Source organism: Anomalospiza imberbis, chromosome Z (assembly GCF_031753505.1).
Source record: "Anomalospiza imberbis isolate Cuckoo-Finch-1a 21T00152 chromosome Z, ASM3175350v1, whole genome shotgun sequence".
Classification (NCBI taxonomy): Eukaryota; Metazoa; Chordata; class Aves; order Passeriformes; family Viduidae; genus Anomalospiza; species Anomalospiza imberbis.
This window is the reverse complement of record NC_089721.1, coordinates 70,235,328-70,243,958: the sequence shown is the minus strand read 5'-3', so window position 1 is coordinate 70,243,958 and position 8,631 is coordinate 70,235,328.

Genomic DNA, 8,631 nt, shown 5'->3' with positions numbered 1-8,631 from the left:
CTGACTCCAGGAAATCAAGCATAGCTGTGATTTTCCTGAGGAGGGTAACATCACAGCTAAGCATTTATGGTCTTAGTGATGCGGCCCTGAACACCCAATAAATTTAGGAGGTGCAATTTTTTACTCCCACCATTAACAGGTCAGTTTGTGGAAGCTGTTTTTCCTTTATGCATTTTAGAATGTCTTACTGAGGACTGCAAACCATCAGTGCCTCATGCAAAATCCCTGTTGTGGTCTAATTGGATTTTCGGTGCTTGGACACTTAACTACAATGAAAATCACTGGAAGCTACTTCTCATTATCAATTCGCCATCCTCATTACCAGTTGTCCAGTCAGGCCTTTGAAAACCCTACTTGACATTTTTCTGCACCTTTGGATGGCTACTTTACTTAAAAATGTCACTCCTGGACTTAAATTTCCTACTGTCTTGACTTAGGAAAGGCACAAAGCTGAAGAAAGAACAGGAACAGTTAAAAATCCTTCCCTATTTCTCCCTCAGGACACTCATATTTGCAGTGCTTCAGAATTATTCAAGAAATCCAGTGAAAATGAGATAATTTATGGTGTGCTTATTTCTGTGCTGTTTTCACATCATTTCCCATTGCGTTTAATGATGCATAGCACTGGTCACATCCTGTTCTGCCCAAAAAGCTGTTTTTAATTTTGTTTGCCATTAAATCATGGGATTTTACTGGGTTACAGGGAGTTCCTGGGCTGAAGTTGAGGGCAGCTGTGGAACAGGGAAAATGTAATCCTCCAGTAACTCACATGAAGGAGTTCTCTATGTCAGCATAACCATGGCACTGAACAAAAACCACAAAAAAGCCACCACAACTTTCAGTTTAAGTTCAGAAGAATAATTCATTTGGGCACTTTTTAAAATATCCAGAAGCAGGCCCAGTAAGATAAATCAGATAACAGTACAGTTTAAAAAAAAAAAAAAAAAAGCAAGCTAGTTGATTCCCAACCCCATATCTTGATTTCCCATCTCCATCTTTAATGCAGGTGTAAAGAAAATTTTGTTTTCTCACTTCAGGCATAGTAGGGATGGTAGGCAAGACCTTGGCAAAGAACAGAGAAATTCTTGTTACTGCAGTTTTGTGTGACTGGAGCCTCATCACTGTAGGTCCAGATAAGGCTCAGAAGATCCATCTCTGATTGTAGAAGCTTTACTCTGAGAAGATGGTCCTGCCGAGTTTGTAGCAAGGTCATTTCATGTCTATGAAAACAAAGTGTGCAGTATTTTTAAAACCAAGATGAAAAAATTGTGAGAAATTACTCCCTCCCTGCTCCAGTGGATGATTACATAGTTCTTGCAGCTGTGACTTAGTTCCTCATGACAACTCCAGTTTATCATTTACTGGCTGCACAGATAAGGTGCACAAATTTTAAAAAATGTCACCTAATTTGTTTGTGAAATCCATTCTGTTTTTCCTGCCCTGATGGGCAAGTCAAACAGGTGGAGAATATTTATTTCAAGGTGTATGTTTAATTAAAGCAACCGAGGTCGTCATGGCTTCTTCACCTCATCACAAAGTGAATTCACAAGAGAAAAGACTCTTAACTCCTCCAGGATTTTTTTTTTTTAAGAATCCTGTTGGTGGCGATAAAACTAAACAGTCTGTTCAGCAGCACAGTATGTCCCAAGCCCAACGGAGTGTTCACTTGGAAAGGGCATTATTCAGGAACACTTCTGATTGTTAGGATGGAGCTAAACCTCGAGGAGGGGTGCAGCAACCTGATGCTTTTCACCTGCTTTCCACTGGATGAAAGATAGGTTTAGTTCACCTGAAAAAAATGCAGAAGATTTTCAGATAATCACAGTTCTGTGTCATAAGTGTTCATCCTCCCACTCTGACTCCAGCACTGCAAATACCTGTTTTTAAAAGCCACGAATTCCTGAGATGTAGGCGGTGTGCCAGGGTGTGAACATCCTCAATGTGGCTTTGAAACAGAACAGCAAAAATGTTCTCATTGCTTTCTTTTGCAATAGGATTTGTTCAATTAAATACTTCTTAGTTTATGCAGCTAATCAAAACACACACAAAAAAAATACACAAACCTACAAATATCAGTAACAAATACCTATATTAAGAGAAGACTTCTACAATGCCAGTTAGTAAAAATTAAACCCTTCTAATGCATTTGTAATATGCAGTTGTGAAATCCCAGTGAAAATTAAATCCTTTAAAGTGGTCATAAACTGAAGGAGATGAATATGCACACAGGCACAAGAAGTGCATGTGAAGCCATCTCCTGGGTTTTCATAAGGAGAGTTTTCAGGTTTTTAGGTACACAGAGGTAGAGGTGTTTGGATGTGGAGTGGCTTTTTGGTGTGTGTGGGGGGCTCTTTTAAATTTTTTGGGGGGGAGAGGGGATGTTTTGTTGTTGCTGTTGATGATTGTAGGTTTTTGTTTGGTTCGGTTTTTTTTAATTTTTTTTTTTTTGTTGTTTCTGACTATCCTACTCTGTTACAATTAATTTGCAGCAAATTTAATTAATTCCACCAAGTCAAGCCTGTTTTGCCTGTAAAGCAGATAAATAATCTCTTTGTCTTCATGTTAAATTTTTTCTGTTTTCCTCACTTGTTCTTCTGTGGAAGTGATAGAGCACTTGGGGGCCAGCAAAAGTCAACCCACCACAGCAATCAGTCTCAGTCCTAATCTCACTTAGAACTCTTACTTAATCAGCAATTGGCAGTTTTTTCTATTTCCATTCAACATTCTCTTCCTAATAATAATAAAAGCACATCTTTTATTTTTATTCACAGCATTGTTGTCCTTTGTGACCCAAAGGCTGCATAAAAAAAGAGTTTAATTGAAAAGTTTTGCGAAATAGAAAGAAGATCTGGAAAAACGTTTTCACTTTAAATGTACTCTCACAAATAAGTGTTTGGTTTCAGTAAAGAGTTAGTAAAGGTTAATTGCTAACTGATAAAAATATGTGAGCAGGAAGGCAAAATGAACCTCGTCACTCTGTCAAAGAGCTTCATAGCCATTAATACAATCATTATAGCATGTTTAAAATATGGATTAAACCTTTGCACTTGGAAATAGACAATTATTAACTCATTAAACAGAACTTGTAACAATGCTCATGAAGGCTGAGTTATTTATCAATAGCACAGATGTGCCACATTTATATGAAAGACATCCAACAGGAAACAGATTGTAAAGTGCCAAGTATTAACATTTTTTCCAGTGCATTCCAGTAACTTTAAGACAATGAAATGAACCTGAAAATTTTGGAGGTTTTTGTTATGTTTTGTGTCGATTGCTCCCGAAGTAAATACTGACTTGGATTTCTGGTGCTTCATATTTAGGAGTATTTCAGACTGTCCAAGCCACAAAGCTTGATCTAAGTTAGAAGCTGACACTGGGCTGTAACATTCAGAGAGGTAACGGAGCTGCTCCATGGATTTGCAGTTGTGAAAATGCATTTTCATACATACACCACATCCAGTTATTCCATGATGAGGTGAGTCTCTGAGAAGAACTTGTAGTTGATTTCTGTCTCCCTCTGGAACAGAAAAATGAATCATGAAGGTAAAATATTACATCCCTTGGAAGAAAATTGTAATCTTCATTATCTTCTATTCCAATGTGATTAGAGAATGAATGTGTGTGTTTAAATTTTGTCAGTGAAATGTACTTTTATGAAAAGAAATGGTCTGCTGAGTTTTTGTCACTGAGAAATAATATTTCCACAGCTCTATTATTGAGAAATAATAATTCCACAGTTCATATTATTGTGCATGTACAAAAAACCTAACTGGGGTGATAGAGCAGCATCTCACTGCTGTAAATGGTAATATCTTGAAGTAAGGATTTTAGGGACAATGAAGAGTTTTTAGACTTCTGTTCTCTTTCAACAACTTTTTTTTCTTCTTCCTCTTCTTTGTTCTTTTTTCGCCCCAAAAAAGGCATTCTAAGTGAAAGGGGGAAAAAAGAGGAAGTTTTTGTTAGTTTGCCAGCTGTACATCTTACTTTATACTGGAATACTTATTCTGATAATAATGATGGTAAGGAATAATAATGAAAATAATAATAATGATGACGAAAATAAGAATGAAAATTATGATGATAATAATAGTATATTACTACAAATTTTTTTCTATTAAATTGAAATTAGTTCTAACTACAATATACTGACCCAAACAGAAGTTTTTTCTCCATCCTGGCCATGGACAATCAAATCTACTTATTGTATATTCACTAACAAAACCAGCCTGGCTGGTCAGAGCTATTCAGAAGTGAAAGCTTTATTATTTGTATTAAACCATTATTCCCATTATCGGGATTTCCATGCAGACTTTTTTTGGTAAACCAGCAGGGGCTAACTGTGCACTCACTGCTGCTCTGATGTAAAAGGAAACAACAGCAAAAAGTGATTTTACAATGCATACAAACAAATAAGTAAATAAGTTAAGGTCCATTATACTTTTTTTCTCCTCCACCTGCTTTCATCCTAGCCTGGGATGAGTTACAAGGCAAAAACATTTTGAGGAAATCATATCTGCATTTGCTGTTCTGCTCCCCTCCTCTGATCTCTCTGGCACCTGGGGGTGAAGGGCTGTTCCTGTGCAAGGGTCTTGGGTCTCTCAAGCATTAAGTGTGCTCACAGGAGCAGACATTGCTTGGAGCTGGCCTTGAAATGAGAATATCAGGAGCTCTGATAAATGAGCAGCCACTTTTACAGGCACAGCAGAATGATTTCCTCGAAGGTATGAGTGAGAAATAAGAACATTTCAGTGCCCAGCAGCGTAATGTCCTCACATGAGCTGCAGAGCCATCCAGAGCTTGATTATCAGAATATAAATATTTCTGTTTGGTTATTGGAGAGAAGGAAAGATTGTGCTACTCCCTTTAATTTATTCATTTCTTCATGAATTTTTGTTACTTCTGTCAGAGACTGGAGACAGAGGAAGCAGCTGACTGAGAAGCCTGAAACAAAGAGTTTTAAATCTCACAGCAAAAAGCTGCTAGATGAACGTTCCTAATAAAAATTTTGAGTCCAAAATTGGGAACATATTGGGAATTCATTCACCATAGACCTTTTCAAAAACCCAACACTTTTCAGGCGTTCATTTACAGAAAAACATGCAAGATTTTTCATAGACACTGCCAAAGGTCTGCCCAGTGTATTGCATCATGGCATAAGTGTTTTGTTTCTTTTAATTACTACCAGAAGATCTCCTCTATCTCTGTTTAATGAATACCCCAAGTTTTATCCAGATAAACAGGAGATTTGCTGTCCTGCTTAGACCATTGCCATTAATGAAGTTTTTCTGGGGTGTACAAACCCATGAAGTGGTTCCCCTATTGCACCTGCAATGTATTAATCAAGTTTCCTGGGGTGTGTAGGCCTTTCACTCCTTAACTTTCTCAAGATACCTCTCCTGTTCTATGTCATCTCTGGTTATATGATAATCATTAAACAATTCTTTATTGAATTTTGTTCTTCATCTATTGATTGAGTTCTAAGGGGTATGGGGTCCTTGGAGTTCCTTTCTGCAGGTGCAGTGAGGTAATTTATCAGGATTTTTTACTTTCAGCCAACACAGATCTAAATCAAACCAGCTAAAATCACAGTCAAACATTTCTTAACTAATTAGACATAGATATTTACATTTTTTTTTAAATCACCAAACTCCTGGCTAACTAAGATGTAACTTGCTGTCCACTCAGGTTCATTTTTGCGCTGATCTTCCACCATCTCTGTTTTACCCAGTAATTGAGCAGTCCAACAGTCTTTCCTACCTGATATGTTTATGCAGCTTGAAAATTATATATACAAGCTGCTCCTAAGCTTTGAGTAGCTGCAAAGAGAAAACCCTTTTAGTCTCAAATTCCCTAAAAAATACATTTAGTGTTTAGTGTTTTCTACCTTATTTTTGTTTGCTTCAGGACAAAGAATGAAGGAGAGAGGGAGGATGTACATTTTGGCACTGATCTAAGGGGGTGAAATGCATAGTGCAGATCTGGATAAGACAAGAAGAGCCAGTGAGTACTAAATTCCCAAGGTGTTTCCCTTAGGTAAAACACAAAAGGATTTGTAGGAGATGTTTATGAAAATTTTTTAACCAAAACTGCTCGTGACAACTGACCCAGAGTTATGGAAGTTGTCCCTGAAAAAGTACAGACGTACCATCCTAATTTTCAAAGAAATTTTTCAGTATTCATAAAGCAAATCTCCATGCTAAGTGCAAAAATCTATGTTCAAATATCTCCTTATAGCAATGGGTATGTCAGATGGGCGATTTATTTTTAAATTTTAACGTTTTAGTCAAACCATAGCAAGAAAATTACTGCAAATCCATGCCTCCAGTTTCCATTAACTTCCAACTTCGCAATGTGAAATGTACCACTTCAGCTCCCAAGGCTTTCAAGACACAACCTGTGTGTAGTCCCCACGTTTCCCTGCAAAGCAGAGAGTTTCTGTGATCTCCTTGTGTGCACAAACCTGCTTGGTTTGAGAGCAGCATTTAGCCCAGGGCTTCCACACAGGATATTACACAGCATTCCCACATAGAAAGGCAGAAAACACACATCCTGTGTCCTCTGGAATGTCTGCATGTGCAACAGAATTTTAAAAGGGTTTTTTTTTTTTTTTTTTTGAGAAATTCTGACATTTTATCTCACTGCCAGGTTTTCTGTGTGTATGTATGGGGTGGTGGGTGAACTGAAATCAAGTAACAAAATGCAGCGTGGCATAAACACACAGCTTTTAGCTAGATTTATCTCTTCTATTTACAAACAATGTCATAAAAATATACCAGTCCATAAATAGAACATGTTTTATAGCAGGCTTTTTTTGTTTGTTTGTTCCCAGTTTTCACATGATCCTTAGTTATTATCCATTTGAAAGGCATTCCCAGAAAAAATGCCCTTTTCTTCATACTAATTTTCCTTGCAGCAAAAGTTTGAGCCTTAGTACCACTAACAGCCAAGTTTCATCAGTCTTAAGTTAGAATAGCAGGTCTGAAATTTAGCAATAATAAACACACCAAGTTCCCAGTAGTGAGTGAACAAAACATGCAAACAGAAATTCCAAGCTGGTGCTCATTTTCTCACAGTGGATGGCTGGCAAAAGAAGCTCCCACTTCCGCATTTTTCAGAATTATTTTATATTTAGAGAAAATATATAAATCCAAAGTGTTTTTGGTCAGTAAATAATATAACTTCTGTTATTAAAAAGGACTACTCACAGAGCTGAAGTTTGGATGCCTTTCTGGCACTTTTTCAAGCTTCTTACACTGATTTTTTTTAATTTGGGTGGGGTTTTTTTGTTTGTTCTTGTTTTTTAGTATAGGAGATGCCAGTCACAATTTTCATGTAATTTGGTTGCTTCTCTGTCTTGGTGCAGGATGTGAGGAGAAAAAAAAAAGAAATCTGAATTTATTTATTTATTTAATTATTTATTTATTGTTGCAGACATCCACACCATTGTCAGAAGCACTGGTTGCAGGCACAAATAGGTTTTTGCAAAACACTCCTGACAGTTTTTTAGGTCAGCAGCTTCCAGAATGAGCACCTGCATGAGCCTGAATTATCATCCACTCCTGGCCTATAGAGACTCAAGAAATCTAACACAGAAAAAAGCATCATATCCAGAAAAAAGAGAGTTAGACCCTTATCTCACAAAGCCTTGTTCTCTAGTTAGTATCATTCACATCTCCTAGAAGACCCAATCTACCCAAACATTTCACAAAAGACAGGATAAAAAAAAAAAAAAAAAAGAGGTCAGCTTTTATGATGGATATATTGAACTCTAATTGCACCAGAGAGCATAATAGCCGGGTTTTTAATTTCAGAACTGCATGGAAAACTGGCAGCCTGCCAGAAGTGGTCAGAAAAAAACTCGGTATGGTGAAATGAGGGTGAAATGCAAAGCCTGCACTCTGCTGAGGGTGGTGTTGCATTACCTGCAGCTGAACTGGCACACATTTGTCACACAGCAGGGAGGCCTCTCGCAAGGAAAAGCTCCAAATAATAAAATAATAATTTGTGCATAATAAACAGAAAAGTCTGTCTTGAAGAGGTCTTGGCAAAAAAAGAGGTTCCCAGGCTCAACGCTGCATTTTGGGCTCTGTATGAAAGTAATTTACAACACAGAGCTAGAAATCCAGAAGGAGCTTAGCCAAACTTGCATTTCCTCAGAGAAATACCTCACCAGCACTGTATCTCCCTGCAGGATTCAGGAGGTGCTTTCAGAGGTCACAGCTGCACACATTATTCTCACAAACTCTGGTCTGTGAGTCAAGAATGCCTGACGTGGTTTAGAGTCTTGATCCATTTCCTTCATCTGATGCTGTTAAAACAAGGATGCATTTCCTCATAAGCATTTTCATTCCCCCACTCACTTTCACCGAAGATATTGTGGCCTCAGCTAATACACAAGTTTAAGAGTGAAAGCAAAAAAAAATTATCCTGAACACATTAAAACAGAGGCAAGGGGGATGGATTTTGGTATTTAAATTAAAACCCTGAAGTAGTTTTACAGATTAAGTGAAAGAGACAAAATTCCTCAGTAAAGGTAACATCCCTTAGTGTGGCTTAGGATGTATATTAATTGGCTCAACACAGCAGTGTAAGGTAATTATGAGCATTAATTGTTTCTGCTTGTGACCC